The sequence below is a fragment of the Hoplias malabaricus genome, chromosome 10 (genome assembly GCF_029633855.1).
Source record: "Hoplias malabaricus isolate fHopMal1 chromosome 10, fHopMal1.hap1, whole genome shotgun sequence".
NCBI classification, from domain to species: Eukaryota; Metazoa; Chordata; class Actinopteri; order Characiformes; family Erythrinidae; genus Hoplias; species Hoplias malabaricus.
The window spans coordinates 30,715,450-30,732,986 of record NC_089809.1 but is presented as its reverse complement, the minus strand read 5'-3'; the positions used below and the strand labels follow the sequence as shown (position 1 = coordinate 30,732,986).

Genomic DNA, 17,537 nt, shown 5'->3' with positions numbered 1-17,537 from the left:
ATTATATTTACTTGTGGCCCTGTATGTCTGATGGCCATAGCCACAGTGTGGATGGTGGAGTCAGAGGGAAGGTCTCTGGCTTGTGGCTTGTGGAATGCACCAGGGCAGGAGCACATAGGCCACTCACGCTCTTGCCAGTGCTGGAATGTGCGGGGACACCCAGCCCTCTCAGTCTCCAACCTTCAGTCCCATCCTATCTCCTCTTCTCATCAATCACTTTTACTGCTTTCTCCATGTGCTGCCTCCTGCTCCTTATACAAAGAAATTCCACTGAAAATTCACAATATACCCTTTTTATAATAAGCCACATTTATATAAGCAAACCATTAAAAAATACATTTGTCATTTTACAACAGGCATACATCATATAAATTGTCAGAGAAGTGCAAAACAGAATGAGAAAATAAAATTGGAAAGGGATTAGGTTACCGGCTGAATGGAAAACATGAGTGATGCATTTGATTATGACTGTCATTCATTTTTTTTCTTTAATGAAAAATATTTCACACCACAGCTGTATCGCTGGAGTAAACAAGCCATAGGGAAAACCCTCAACATAAACTCTCAGCTAGGCCTCTGTTTGTATTTCTGCATGCTAGCATGCTGCCTCCAGCTATGCAAGTGCAATCTGTGTCATTTTATCATAATAACTGTTGATAAATTCCCTTAAAGCAAACATCCATGGCATTTTTAATGTATGTGATTTAGCTCATGTTTTATTTTTAGTCACTTAACTTTTGTAAAACACTATTTCCTCTGTATAAGCCATAAAAATTCCCAAATGCATAAACAGTCTGTGCTGAATAGGACAGTCCAATAAGCTTGGCAATATCACTGCATCATAATCTGCCAGGGCTGAGGCCAACATTTGAGTTTAATCTCTGATTAGATCCAGGTGAAATGGCTTGACATTCCATGCTCGTTCATACCTCTCCTATTCATAACCACAATCTCCTATTATAATGGCTTACGTTTTTGCCTCTGTATTGTGTCAGGCTTGGCCCTCCTCAAGATCTTGACAGTGTGCCATTTCGGCAAGTCACAGGGAGGACCTGCAAAGCTGGAGCGCTGCAGTTGGTGGAGACATGCTGTGCATCTCTGCCGTATTTCTGTGTAGTTTATTATCTAATCACAGAGCTGTCGGAGAGCCAGCCATGCTCAATGGACCCAAACGACATGGCCAATAGAGCGCCCAACAGACTGTGTCATCCCAGCCCCCAGAATCAAAAACAAACACACAGCTCTTGTTGCCTTTCTGCTGGGACTCAAACGAGGCCGGGCTTGGGCGGGGGCTGTGGGGGTTTGGAGTTGATGTAGCAGAGCTGAGAGCGCTCCGGTCAATTGAAATGTGTTTTCACCCCCAAATTTTATTTATTTCTTTTACCAGCTGCCTCTTAAAAGCACATGAATGGTGTGAAAGGGAGACAGAGAAATGAGGAATTTTTCCAGAGTGTAGTATACTTTTTGCCAACACTTAATTTGAAGGCTACCTATATAGGTATCCATAACACATACATAAACACTGGATAATTCTTTCTAAAACTATACTTAAGTATTTATAAACAGGTCACACCATTAATCTCAAGCTTCACAAGAGCACTGTATGAAGTAAATGATATTTCACTGACGTAAATGGTCGTAAAGTATCAGACATTTGTTTCCATTTATTTCACGGTTATGAAGAATTATTTGAACTTAGATGCCAATGTCCAATTTATATTATAGTAAATAATGCAGCCACAAATATGGACATTTCAAATAGGCCACCATATCAAAATGATGGTGTACTCCTGATGCCATTAGCAGTTTGTCACATTGCCGGAGGTTTCGATGAGGTTTTAATTTCCTGCCCATTGCTCAGTGGATAAGTGCTAAATGCTCAGTTAATCCAAGTGTACCCTTCAATTTAGTGCATCACTGAATGTGTGAAAAGCCAAAATCTTCTCTTCACATATGTTGTGATGTATCATTTGGTTTTTGACTGAGTCAGTTTTAGTATTTTTATACCATTCTTAACTTGATAAAACTAATTAGTGCATCTAGGCATGTGTAAAAATGCTTTCAGTAAGTGTTGTGTTTGTTTGGTTTCTGTTAATCATTAAAGTAGTGTCACACTGTGAGAATGGCCTGCTCAACCACATCCTATTAAGCGGAAGAGTGGGAGAAAGAGCAGTGTTCTGCAAGTGTATCCCACACTTTTAATGAAAGTCCTGCTTCACCTGCCTCAGGTAAGTCTGCAAGGTGATTGTATCTGCCTGAACAATTACACTGTCACAATCAAAGGAAACGAACCTTAAATAGTCTGTCAGGTTCTGCAGGGAGCTAATAACTACTCATTTCTTTCCCAGCATGCCATCAGAGCCCTGAATCCTCCCTTTGTTCTCCTGATCACCTGCTTCCAAGTAGATTGCTTGTCATTACACTTCAAGCACGTATATGTTCATGCTTAAAGAGGTGAGTGGGCCCAGACCCTCAAGGTAAAAACACTGCTGAGGTGATATCTATTCTTGACAGACAGTCATTACACACTACACATTACACACTAACTTCTCCTCCTTCTTTAATAAGCTTTCTTTTTTTTGTTTTTACATCTAAGACGTCATTAATGCAATATTGTTATATTTTTGATGCAACAAAATCTCACATTCCCAACATGGTGCCACATATATACCCACCTATTACAAATGTAACACCCAACAAAATGTACATTTACCTAGGCTTCTTCCAATATACCAAGTACCAACATCAGAAATATATATTTTGTAATATGTTGTTTGTTCCATCCTACTAAAAAATTCCAGCCATTTCCTTTGGGTCATAATTTATATATGAAAAGTCTGTTGCCAAAATGTTTAATGTTAAACGGAGGCTAAAAGCTGCAAGAGCAGTAAAATATTAATAGAGGTCCATATTTGATAGGTGGATATGTGATTTTCTGCTTATTTAGTATGTTAAGACACTCTCTGGGTAAATGTGAATCTGTAAAGGATGGAAGCTGTTGGATCCTAATCTTTATAATTTATGGGATTGTACAAGTCTTTGGTGGTGGATATAGCATTTGTAACTCACCCATTTTAATGCTCCACAGAGCCCCCTCCCATGCTGAATGTTAAAACTGGTTTCATGTTGCAGATCAATTAAAGGTCTAATGGTAACAAGGGATGACACAGTGAAAAAAGGAGGCATCCTGCTGCTTCCCTTCCCCAGTTTAATGATTCGCCGGCAGCCAGGATAATATGGCATGTGTGGAATGTTTGTTTCCCCATCCCGAGCGCGAGAGTCATTGTGTTCAAAAATGAGGGGAAAAAAGTGAGAAGGCTTTTAAGGTGTCTGTCTTTGGATGTGTTTTTGAGCCTAAGTGACTATCAGTGATCACTAGAGAGATTAGTATTTTGGAATAATCAAGGCCGTATCTGTAGTCTCTGTTGTCTCCTGCTCTCCTGTAAGGATCTAAACAGCTGGTTTTGTTTTGTCCGATTCACTACTGCAGAATAGAATTGTGCGGTAATGGGTTCAATTAATATAATTAATATAATCAATAAATATACTCATTTATTTTTCTTATGGTATAGAGAGCATTAATTTCTCTTTCTTTCTTTCTTGCTCTTTCTCTCTCTCTCTCATATATATATATATATATATATATATATATATATATATATATATATATATATATATATATATATATATATATATATATATATATATATATATATCGCTCTCTCTCTCTCTCTCTGGGACACCCCATTCATTCATTTTTTATTAAACTTCAGCGCTCTCTAGGCTCATTTCCTTTCCCAGGTTCTTTCCTGTGGTTTTTAGTATTTGAATAGAGCGAAAGCAGAAAAGACACTAAGCTTGGGATAGAGACCGTGTAACACACCCAGGCCTATGTACTGCATGTTTAGGATTCAGCCACCTGTATATCTTGGACAATAAAACACAATGTTTGTTTATTTTTCTAACTCAAATTTATCAGATGGTTTAAGACAAAAATTAAAGATTGTTTAAAAGATTTATACTCAATATCCCGCATATCCCCATTTACAATGTATAAAGCAAAATGGTGTTATGAGTAATTTCTAAGTAATTATTTTCAAACCTGTTTTATCCACGATTATTCATTTCTGAACAATGCATATTTAAATTGAACAAGTTCCAGTTTCAACATTTTATCAACATCTGTGTATGAGCATTAGCAGATATGTAAATTCAAAAGTGTCAAATATTCCAGATTCAAGAGATTTATTGCCATATACGCAGAGAAACAAGCAGTTACACTGTACAATCAAATTCTTACTCTGCACTACCTCCTGGCCTACAAGTACTAACAATTACAGGATACATTATAAATATCAAATACTAAGTAGAAAGGCACAAAAATATATGGCTGGTGTCCCCTCCCTGGTGTGTTCTGTCCTTTCGCCCAGTAATTCTGGGTAGGTTTCAGAACCATGGTGACCCTGAACTGGATAATAACTGGTTACAGACAATGAATGAATAAATGTATGAATGAAAATATTGGCATGGGCCACAATTAATAAATCAGAATTCAAAATGGGCTGTTTTTTGCAGCTTTGCAAAACAAAACTTGTTTCTCCATTTTTTTATTTTTTATTTTATTTGAAAAAAATTCTGTTTAGGTTTGCTGTTTACATACTGTTAAAATGTCATGATGAAAGGACCCACAGAATTTATTTAAAACTTTTTCCTGTAAATACAGTATGGACTGGAAATATTAGCAATCTGTTTTTGAAACTTTGTAACCAATACTACATCAAATGTTTTGTTCAAAAATGTATATTCCCCCAGGATATGACACTTTGAATGGAAACAAAAGCTGGGTTATTATTTTATAAATCAAATTAATATTGTAAATGCAAGGTTTGCACTTCTGTACTGCAAGGAATGGTGTTTGTCTCCATAGACAGCAGCTGAAGTCTTTCATATTGTTTTGATAAATTGCATCTTTGCAGCAATGCATTACCCCTGCTGGTCACACAATGTATTAGACAAAGATTAATTACTGTGCTATACATCTGTTAAAATTGTGTAACTCACATTTTCGAACAAAACATGCCACATCTGAACACCTCCCTCCAGCTAATATCCATTCATATACTGCTAATATCCAGCCGTACACACCCACACCTGTTTTTGTGTTTGTCACGCTCTCCACCTGCATGTTTTCTCTGTATATTTCCTTTGTCCCTGAGGTAATAAAGAGAGTTTAAGCCAAAAATACAAAAATCTTTTCCCAGCTGAACTAAACGCCACACCTCTAAGCCAACAGTTCCATCCAATTGGACTGATTTTATGAACCTCTGGTGAAGGAGTGGAGCTAAAATGAATTCAAGAATTGCGTGTGTACCTTATAAGGGACTCTTTTATGAAGTCTGATTAGAAATGAATGTTGTTTTCTGGCATATTTGCATTTCTTGAAACAATAATTTATTAACAACACTTATTACTTATTACTTAGGCTTATAATTATAGGCAATAAATGCACCATGCATGTTTTTGTAATCTCTTCATTTCATGCTGGTGGAGGTCAGTATGACAAAATTTATCATTACAAATTGTAACCATTTGTTTTTTTAACAATGTATGTTACTTTACAGGAATATGCTTGTGAAAGCTTCTAACATTTTAGAAGCAGGGACCAGCTGAGGGGTCTAGAACATACTTGTGATGTGGGGGGCTGTTCTATTTTCTCAATCTGAGCAGTTTTTAGATACAAAGAGCCTCAGGGTTCTGGCTTGCACCTTAAGGTTTGAGTGCACTACATGAGTTTTAAATCCATACCATATTATAAAAAGGCAAGGTATCTCACTGATATTTGCTGATTTTTATTGAGACTGAAAAACATGTCAATCAACCACTATCATTGGGGATATTATAGTAGTCCCTCTTTATACACAACCAGTACGTTCACAGAAGTGCTGCATGAAGGAAATTTTGTGTATAATAAGAGATCTTTTACATGTGTATATTGTTGCTATCCAGTTAACAACATTTATCTCCCAAAACTTTACAGGAGAAGGAAAAACTTCAATGGATAAACTTTCAATGGAAGTCAATGTAATAATAATTCAAAGGAGTTTTGGAGCATTTCTATTGGCCCATTCACCATGACATTTTCACACAGTATGAATGGCATCTGTGTTCAAATGATGTATTGAAAATCCACAAAAATTGAGATACACATTTTTATTTGGACAGCCACAATATATAATATTTCCTACACTGTAATCCTGAATATGTTAGCAGAATTTAAAAAAAAAAGGTAATCAGCTGCCATAAAATTTGTATACATTTTTCATAAAATAAACACAAATGTCAGAAGTATGCATACACATTTACTTTAAGTGTTTACAACTTCATTTAATGCTTAATACAACAAAAAAATGCATTTCTGGTACTCAAAAATATTAAGTACTATCAACTAATCTCAAAATAAATTAATTCATTGTCTGTAACCAGTCGATCACAGGGCACCACACACTCACACCTATGGACACTCCACCTATCAATGTGTGTTTTTGCACTGTGGGGATCACTCCAAACTCCTCAGGGCAGTGACCTGATGCGGATCTCAAACACACAATCCCAGGACTCTAGAGCTACGTGACAGTGATTCTACCTGTTACGCCACTGCCCCTTGCACTGAAATTAACACATGAACCTGTCCAATTTACTAAAAGCAGTGAACTCCAGACCATCTGCCATCTTGACTGAAAATTGCTGCACTGGTCCTATGTCTGTAACGTCAGACGTCATGCCGCATAAACTCATAACATTTAAATCCAGTTAAAACAACCATATACAGCTATTTCTTACTTAACCAAAAACAGGACTCTGCTCAATCAAAATTTTACAGTTCCACTAACTCAAAAAGAAGAAATAGTTGAAATAATTGAATTGTTAAATGGAATGAATGCAACTTTTCAATATATTTTATGTTAGAATCACACAATCCAGTTAATTACTTTGAACAATAGGGTTTACAGTGTATTCATTATAATAATACACAAGATAATAGGTAAAATATCCTATGCCAATCCATTAGAGCTTCACATGCCCACCCCACTCTCTTCCTACAGGCAGCCACATCATTTCTCTTGTTCCAATCCTACAGCTACACCCTAAGGTTGCTGTGGTCGTTTATAATCCGATCAGCAACCAGCTACCCTTAACATCTACGGTTACTCATAGAGCCCATCACATGAGTACTCAAACCACCCACTGCATCACTAGCTCTTCACAGGGGCCATCAGGTAGGCAACTCCCCTCGTCAGTGTTTCACTGAATTAAGCCCACAACACCTCCAGAAGGCTCAACAGTGAAATCTGGTGTCCCAGACCCACCCTCCTCCAAGCTACCTTTACAGTTCTACCTTACACTTAAGTATCAATAACCGTAAATCCACACTGGCCTCCCTGGTGACTAAGGCCCCACTGGCACCGTTAATGCATGCTCAGTGCCACCAGTTCCATGTGATCTTTACATGCTACATCACCAACCACCACAACAGCACCTCTACAGTGCATTGTCCCAACTAGTCTGTGTTTTTCTTATCCACAACCACTGACTAGACCTTTCAGCTGTTTCTGATAACTCCTTCATAAATGCCCTTAGTTTCCAGCCCCTGCTGCCAAACTGCACAAGCAGGGATGTGGCAGACTTGACTACAAATCCCCTATTATCTATCTCCATCCTCTTACATGGGCCTGCCACCCACATTCCCTCACCTCAGCTGCTAAGTCCGCATACTTCAGCTTCTTCCTTTCGAATGCTTTGTCTACTGCATCCTCAAATGAAACTATTAACTCTATGAAATAAACTACCTATTTTCTTTCAGTGTACAGCACCATATCTGCCTCAGTGTAGTCCATGCAATTCACTCTAGGACCTGCAGTTTTTTACTTACATCCACCAGCAATTTCCAATCTCGTGCTTCGCCCCATCTACCAGTATTGCTTTTGCACAATCTGGAATACACTCACCCTCACACACAAACCTTATCACTTCATTACTACAACCACTCATTAATACATTTACCTCTAAGAGTTTGCTGTTCAACAAACATGCTAAAACCCTTATCACCTGATTAGCATATGAATAGGCTTCAGCATGCCAACCCCTGTACATAATCTACAACTAGGGTCTTCACCTACCCACTGTCCAAGATTTTGTGGAGTTGGAAGGACATCGTGAGTTGCTCCAAGCAAATGCTTAATACGACTTGCCTCCATTGCCCACAATTCTTGCCAGGTAATCTTCGCATTGCACTTGGCCAATCACATTCCTTAGCTGTAATGAGCTCCTGGCTACCTGCACTGCCACTCATGAGTTCTACTTCCTTCATGCTTTTGTGACTGGCGCTGCTGCTTTAACCACTGCATTCTTTGATCCTGAAGAAATCAGTTCGTGACTCACCTTGGCACATTTAAATTCAATTTGTATAAAAAGGTTTACACTATTTTCTCACTATTTTCCAAAATTTGTCTGAGAGGAGAACTGAAGAATTAAATACTCTACTACAGATTAAATACTCTGTCTAAATTCACAAAGACACACACATTTCCCAAAGAAATTGTAAAGTGCCTTTGTGTCTGGTTGTGGGTGAAAAGATGCATTATCATTTATCTGTACTGCCTGCAGAGAGACTTGGTTTTGAGTAGCGTAGCACTTCTTGTAGACTAGACTACGTGAAAGCAGAGGTTGTCTTATTAAAAATTTGATCCAACTTAAATGGTGAAGCAGTATCAGATCTGTCTTGAAACAGAAAAGTCACATTTGAGCACACACTGCTAGATCATGTCCAAAGTCATTTTAAAGAAAATAATATGGGAAGCTGTACTCCTTCACAGCTATGGACAACTCTAACTGTCAGTTCTAGCTGGCAAAAAATCTGAAAGTTACATTGTGTAACCCTTGCTTTAGTCACTCAGATTTAGCTGCCTGGAGACTTTCATCCAGGGGGCACTAATAGTACTAACAGCAATAATTTGTGACACATTAATGCATAGTGTATTGAATAAGTGACACTGTGTCTTATTTGAAAAAGCTGCTTTCCTAATTAGCAGTGGAAATTATCAGTGAAATTGCCTACTCAAATGAAAAGTTCACCAAAAACATCAGAGTCATTTCCACAAATTACGTAGAGCTCTGGAATTGTACTTGAGTATTCCACCTTAATAACATTTCATGGGTGGCCTTGTGGCACAGGCCATTCTATGGCAAAGAAAGTATGCTGTGTAATTAAATTAGCAGCTGTCAAAAAGATTTTGAGGTAAAAGGTGTTAGAAATGCTCTTGATATTTAATATCTCATCTAGTTTCCCTCACCACTGTCACTGCACCTTGATCAGTTACAGTAACCATAGCTGTGAGCCCTCGGGACATATGGCGTGAAAGATTATTCATCTCACAACAGTAAACTTCCTCTCCGCCTGCAGATGGCAAGCTGTTAGCCTAATGAGATGCATACCAGCACTGAAGCCTGTGAGACAGATTGGGCCTCCTGCTAGCTCCGTCCACTGCGGTCAGAGACCTACCCCTGCTTGCCCTGCAGGCAAGCCGTTCCAACAACACCTCCCCTTACATCATACAGCATTGCTGCTGCTCAGAGCTCGCTCATCTTCCATGAGCCCATTATTTGTATTTAATGCAGTTAATGTCCATCAAACCTTCATTCTCTAAAAACCTGGTTCTCTAAGACATATTACAAAGCTTTGAGAGTAAAAATTCCTTTGAATTAACCCCTCATGCGTGCACTGGCATTTTCCAGTCAATTTAAACTTAGGTCAGATGATATCACGAGACAAAATAAAACATACTGTGCTGCCTTTCCCTGTTATTATTTGTTTCATATTTGCCAATTGATCTAAACCTCTTCAGCATGGTAAACTGATCTCAATGTGCTGCTTCAAAGGTTACCTTAATTAACTGATTGATTATGAGATGTCATCTTAGTCTTGCCACAGTTTAATGGTTACAAGAGCTTTTTATAAGCTGCAGCTTCATGAAGTTGCCACCACAACCTGACCCACTGGTCAGAAGCAGCTGCTTGAAATTCCACAGTCCTTGTAACTTTTCCCAAGATATGACATTTAAAAGAGAATATTCTAGGAAAGACCACATGAGAGGGACCATTTAATTCTCCCTGAGTCTCCTGCCTGTGACCTCTTCACCACTCCATAACTCTTTTCTCCTCTCAGAATCTCCAAGGCACTCCCAGTTAGTTTTCAGAATCTCTTGTCTTTTTAAAAGACCAATAACTACGTTTACATGCGCACTTATGGATCAATATTAGTGAGACTGAGACTGCCAAAGAGCTGTACAGACAAGACAGTTTAACTTTTATAGTCTTAGTCGAGCTATGATCAGATCAATTGAGACTTGATCCATACTAGAATACTTGAGATTTGAGAATTGCATATGGAGCCTTTTTGGGACTTTTGGTGACATCATGAAAAGTGAGGTTCCTAATTTGCTCCTTATGATTCTTGGTAGGCTCTGGACCCACCGCAACCTGATCAATGTAAAGGTTTACAGAAAATGGATCATTTAAAAAGCAGGTTACTGTTATAATGTCTCACGACACAGTGTTTGTTGGGGAGATTTACTAATGAGTGGAACTTGGGATGACTAATAATTGGGGAAGAGATTTGGACAAAAACTTTGCCATAACTTAATAAAGACATACAAAGCTGATGTTCATGTTAACAGGGCTGTTAGTGGACTAGAGTTTTATATAACTGCTTTAAGCATATCGTCGCTGTCCAAGCATCATTTGAACACTTTTTTGAATTTACTTCCAAAGAATTTTAAGAGCATTTTCCCTTGTAAGAACTTTGGAGATTTTGGAGTGTTTTTCATTTCATTCTTTTTTTGCCTAGGAAGATCATTTAATAACAACATTTTGTCCCTATTAGGCTTATAAGCTCCTCTGCTGAAATGATCAGAATGTTTACTAACTCATTGGATGACAGTGCTCCAGAAAACTTCATCCTATTGTAAAAATCCCAAAGCACAAGCCTGTTACAGTTCTGACAGTATTTTCTTTGAAGACCTAACCCAAACAAGAGCTTTCATTTATTTTCTTTCCAAAGGAGTCTGCTATATGGAATATTGTCTGGCGTACTGATTGTTTTGAGAGGGCTTTCATTGTGTGAAATTCCTCCGTGCTTAAAACAATGTGTGAGAAAAGTGAACTTATCCGATCTGGCCTTTTTTGACTCTCTTCCAGGTCTACTGTAATCAGTGCTCGTACACACCGTACCTGGTCCTCTTCCACTCCAGCTGAGCTGCAGCAGTGTTGACCAATTTAACAGCATATTCAACACCTCCCTCGCTGATTCTTTTTTAATGGATGTCACAGAATGCTTAAGCAAATAGTTTAAAGCTTTCAAGCTATAATAGTTTAAAGTTTTCAAGCTATAATGTGAATATTGTAGCAAACACAGTAACAGTCTAAGATACTTTAGAAAAATACATTTTTCATTGATACCTATTTACTGGGGTGTCTGGCTGTGAGGAGTTGGTGTGTTCTCCCCGCGTCCACGTGGATTTCCTCCCACAGTCCAAAAACACACATTGGTAGGTTGATTGGCGACTCAAAAGTGTCCGTAGGTGTGAGTGTGTGAGTGAATGTGTGAGTGTGTGTGTTGCCCTGTGAAGGACTGGCGCCCCCTCCAGGGTGTATTCCCGCCTTGCGCCCAATGATTCCAGGTAGGCTTTGGACACACCATGACCCTGAATTGGATAAGCGGTTACAGATAATGGATGGATGGACCTACTTTACTCTATGTAGTTTATGTTTAATTATTTTGCCTATAATAGATGGTATTGCATCATTTTCTCTGAATTCAGATGCCTTGCATTTTTTGCATAGTTTGTGTAATTAACCTTGATCAAAGCCATAACACTAGATATATTTTTAGCTTTACTCAGCAGTTACTAAGATCATTGACTATTTCTTCCCAGATTTTGTATTGGCTTGGCTGGCTCACTTGACATTTGCTGCTGACAAAACTTTGGCTTTGCTTAATGTGACTTGGCTGTCAGGGAGAGAAAACCAGAGTTCCACTTCCAATATCAGAGCTGTCTAAATGGGATATTGCAATGTGTCATTTTAAAAAGTATCAGGTACCCTGTGTTTCAAATTTAAATTACTTGGCCAATGCTTACCTGCCTGGGTTAAAACGCAAAGTATAGTCATCATCAGCGCAGTCCAGTTATCTGCCAAAATTATCAGCGTCAGCAGAATTTTTATATTCCTGGGTCTGGGTTTACAAAGACTTTTAGAATATGAGCGCTGATTTGAGGTCATATTCCCTGTCTGTCTGTTCTTTTTGGCAATGAGATATAATGAAAAATTTCAATGCAACTCAGTTGAGATTCTGGAATAAAGCCTATTGTACTGTGGACTGAAAAATACTCTGTTCATGGATTCGGGAAATTGGGGTGCTGTGGGGGCTGAAACCGCTAAGAATAATATAAAAAAAAAAAAAAAAAAAAAAAAAAAAAAAAAGGACCTCTACTTTATAGTAGTAAAACAAAAAAGCTGGTTTAGGTGTAAAGTTAGTAACTTTACGTTTCATGTATATGCAGATTAAATCTCTGATAGTCCTGCACGTTTTGCACAACTGAATGCTGCTTTTGTCATTACAACAAAGGGAAGTTGATTTCCTTTCTGTCTGTTAGCTGCAGCACCACAAGTTAAAAACAGGATATTGTTATATTTTTGTTATTAAAATAAAACCAGCGTATGTCCAGCATATTGAAACCATTATTTTTTTTATCCATTATAGTTTATAGTTCAAGTATTCAGTCTCTGCATGTGTGAATGACATGACACAATGAGTTGCCACACGCAGCCTGTTTGGTCTTAGCTCATGTTCATTTATTTATTTCATTATGTTCTATTGGTTGTAAGCTAACCATTCCAGAATTTACCCGTACCACATACAAAAGAAAAAATAACATTTAGCCCGATATTACAATAAAATGTGTACATCAGTTGTGCTTTTTGTTTAGTCACATCTCTGCCTTTTTCTTGCAAATAGATAAAAAAAAATACAAATACCGTTTAACACACTTGCACTTTTTTATATTTGTCTTGTATTCATTTTTGGAAATGTTACTGTTTTTGGAGTTTCCAGTTTACGTAAGCCACTGAATATTTATTTGAGTAAAGATTTAGGCCACTCCACACACCTCTAATTGTAACAGGCCACAGATGTAGTGACTATTCCCTGAAAGTACCATCTTCCTTGAGCCTTCCTTTTTCTTAAGTCCCTCTTTTCTCTGTCAGCATGAGTGAGGGCCAGAACAGATGTCTGGTCCTTCCAGCTGGCCTGAGGACAGGGGACCGTGTTGCAACTGACCAGGTCTCTGCCTGCAGCTTACCCCAGACTCTGACCCCAGGTCAGGTCTTTAAATGTCTGCTCATGTCTGCTCCCCTGAGCTCGAGACTGTCCACAGAACTGGAGTCGTAGTGTAAGAAGGAGGGGGGATTCTGCTGAATGGAAAAAGGAGTGGGAAGAAAGCTGCCCTTGTGGCTTTCCAGGCCACTATCTCACACTGATCCAATTTATGATGTTTAACAGAGTCGAATTAAGGAAGAAAAAGAGAAAACACAACTCATGAAATTGTGCCTTTCAAATGTCTTCTTTACTGCCTTCCTTGAGCAAGCCCAGGGCATTTCACAGTGGAGCGGCTGATTAATTGTGAAGCTTGCGATTTGTGAGAGCTGGCCTGTTTTTCCAGATGAGGTTAGTGTGGCTCAGAGAGAGTGAGAAGGAGTGAGGGAAATGGAGAAAGTAAGAGGTTAATGGCTGAGCCATGAGCAGATAGATTAATATCCACTCACTTGTTACTGAGGTAATGAACTCCTCCCTGGAACTGTGTTCAGAACAATTTATGTACAACTAAATAGATGGTCATTATTTCCAGTTTACTGTTTAATTGCAGTCAGCTGGAGTGTGCTGCTTGACGCAGATGAGGGAATCACACTCCACACACACACACACACACACACTCGCAGGGAGTGTGAAGGTGCAGCAGGTGTGTGGCGTGGTAATTTTGGTCCAGTACTCTTACCAGCCATGACTCAAGGGGCCTACTTCTGCCTCACACTTTCCAATCCACTCTGAAATTATGCATAAAATATGTGCACAACAGCAACATGTAGTCTCTGTGGATGCATCTGTATTTTTGGTATGTGATAAACCTGTAGAAAAGCCATGTTGTGACCAGTTTTTAGCTGTAAGGCATAAGCACATGCGCTTGTGGTTCAGCGTAATATATTCTCAGATTTGTGAAATGCTAAAAAATCAACTGCTTTTGCAAGAGTCAGATTCAATCCCAGAAATGCCACAGATGTTAAAGAAAGGCATGGCCCTGGACCTCACAAAAAGGGATCTATTACACTGACTACCAAAGAAATGTTCTTTTAATTAGCCACATCTATCTTTTTTCTATGTTTTGACAGAAACTCTTACATAAACATACACCACAAAGAGATACAGGGCAACACAAAGCATGCTCATTTTTAAGGTTGACAGAGCCACTCTGAATAAAAACAACAGTGACCTTGCTGTGCCATTCTTTCCATTATGGATCGCAATGTTTTTCATTCAGTGTGCTTTTAAGAGAGCACCTGCAAAAAGAAAAACAGATTTCAAATAGATTATTGCATGTTAACACATTTAAAACTGTGCATGGTTTGTAAAATATCTTAATGCAAGTGCTACCAATACAAACCTCAGTTCCAGAAATGGAACGCTAAGAAACACATAAAGCATTGATTATAAAATAGGCTTGACAAAATGGCTTTAAACACATCACAAAAACATGATTTATTTGATTATTTATTATTCATGCATTCATTCTAGACAGCAGCATATTGTAATGTGCCTATATGCTTTGAGCCATTGTGCCACTTATGTATGTAATACAATGACCGTGTTTGAACTTTATGCTGCTAGCAGTCTAAAAATGTCTAAAAATGGCCTAGAAAATATGGCATACATTTTTTTCCATAACATTTTTTTCCAAAAATCTTTTTCCAGTATACATGCTTTCCCTGTGCATCAATTCATTTTAGATTTTTTTTTTTAATTTCTGGATTATTTCTTAATGCTGGTATACACCTCTTAGACCCAAGTACAATTTTATCATCTGATAAAATATATATTAAACTTTTTTGCAATAGGTCTTAGTGACCCTGTTTGCTAGCATCAGTTTATGAGACGATATTTACTAAAAAACAAATATAAACCCAGAAACAATGGGGTTGATGATGTAAAATAAAATCATATATATATTCCAGAGTGGTAATACAATCACTGATTTGTTTTTAATAGCTTTCTACATACGTTCCTAACTTTTTTCAAATATGGGTTTGGGTATTTCTTTCACCTTCTATGTATGTATGAATGTTCTTAGTTGGCTTAGCCCAGTCCTGATGAGGTGTCTGGACTAAGTAGGTGTATAGGCAGAATACATATGTTCCTTGTCGATCTTTAAAATGGTCACATTACAAGTGATTATACTAAGAGCAGATGGGAGGTATTCAGACAAGTTTTAATCCTCAGAAATGAATTGTTTTTCGTTGGATTATTTGTTGTTAATGCAGTGTTAACAATGTGGTCAGTGGTAGGTCACTTAGTTTATCTTAGAAGGGCTAGAAGGGCAGTAAGGAGACAGGGGTTTTTTTTGAGCAGTAATCTTAACTAATTGTCCAGAACAGCTTTTTAGAACAACTTTAAGTTGACCTGCCTCTTGTGGGCTGGTACCTTGCTGTTTAACTTGATGGTGTGAATTTTATTGTACATGAAAAGTCATATGGGCATCGCCTCATGAGGACTGTGGATGGCTATATCAGAGAATAAAAGGTAGAGAAAAGAAAAATGTCCCTGGGTGAAGAAGACGGCGTGTCCAGGGAAAAGAAATGAGAGAGAGAGAGAGAGAGAGAGAGAGAGAGAGAGAGCTAAAACACTTTTCCTTTACAATGTACAGGTGGTGTGTGCAGTGGCGGGTGGCTGTGAGGCCTGTGCCATTCTCCTGCCTGGGCTGGATGGCGTAATGGGAACTGCCAGCTGTGGTGGTAATTACAGCACCACTGAGGAGGACGTAGCTGTTTTTCTTCTGGGGGGCATGCAGCTGAACTGATTTTTTCATTTACATGTTTTAAGTGAGATGAAGGAGCTCTACAAATGGGTTTGAGATGTACATTAGCAAGAGGGAACACATGCTATTTTTCAAGTGTTGCTCCTTGCCACCACTGAATTGTTTTAACGTGCCTTTTTGCTCTCCTATTAAAGCCATTAAGCTTCAAGGCAAGATACAAATGGCGCTTATGTTTGACCGCACAAGCATCATTTCCCCACTTATTACTCAAAACAGAATCTGGGACCAATGAGACTTGTCTGCGGTAATCAAATGTTCAAGTATTAAAAATAATAGTCCATTATTTAACTTTTAAATAAGATTAGCAGCCAGGGAGTTTATATATAATATTGTTTTGGCTGTAAAATGCATTCTTAATGTGTTATCTCATCTAGGTACATACTGTCTCTTGTACACAGTACCTTGTACCAACACACTGTATCTTATGCACAGTATATTTTATTTTTGAGCGGAAACAAGGGCATTAATATTATACACTGATATGCAAATGTTTGAACTTATTCTGGTCTAGGTTGTGTTTCTGTTGAGTTTCTAAGCCAATGCATCTACTACATTAGAAAAAACATAAAGGCGACATTCTCAATTTTAATCAAAAAACACTTTTTATAAAATTCTGAAGATTTTCTTTTCTCTTTCTCTCTCTAAGCTCATGGCAAAGCAAATGCAAACTCCAAAATAAGGGTATTACTCTAGTCATGCTCCATAGGTGAGTAACATACACTTAATTTTGCTGTTTTGCATTACTTAAGCTGGAATGTCTCCAAATTCAGGAGACAGCTAACTGCGTTATTGAAAGTGCTACAAAAAAAACTTGGGTTGCAAATGAGTTTCTGTGGTGATTCAAGCAGTGAATACAAACTTACAGACAAGTTAAATTTCAACCAAAAACAGCACAAATGCAACAGTCGTGTTTTCCAGTCAATCCTCTCCCTCTCATGTTCTGTTGCTTTAATATTTAATAATAAACAAACAGTGATTCTACATGAAATATGTGTCCATGTGTTTTCTGTAGCGTATAAATGCAAGACTCTATCAGTAACAAGTTTAGGGTGTTCTCTGTTGGTTTCCTTACATTTCCTACCACAATTCCTACATGCTCACTTTCCTACCACAATCCAAAAACACATGCTGATAGGTGGGCTGGCTGCGAGAAATTCCCCAGTGGTGTGTGTGGGTGATTGCATGAGTGTGTTATTCCCCTGTCCAGTGTGTGACTCTATGTAGGCTCTAAATCCACTGCAACCCAGATCAAGATGAAGTCAGTCAGTCCGTCATTATCTGTAACCTCTTATCCGGCGGGTCTGGAGCCTACCCGGAATCATTGGGCGCAAGGCAGGA

General features: G+C 38.3%; 1 long non-coding RNA gene across 3 annotated transcripts in view; it reads left to right on the top strand.

Annotated features, from left to right (window-relative positions):
• Window positions 1-17,132, top strand: part of LOC136709008 (uncharacterized) — a 45,801-nt gene extending 28,669 nt beyond the window's left edge. For 2 of the 3 annotated variants that reach the window (XR_010804414.1, XR_010804413.1), the window contains exons 3-5: window positions 2,105-2,228; window positions 2,349-2,454; window positions 16,029-17,132. This is a non-coding gene — a long non-coding RNA (uncharacterized lncRNA). The remainder of the gene's footprint in view (window positions 1-2,104; window positions 2,229-2,348; window positions 2,455-16,028) is intronic. The other variant, XR_010804415.1, reaches the window with a different exon arrangement.
• The last annotated feature ends 405 nt before the right edge of the window (window positions 17,133-17,537 follow it).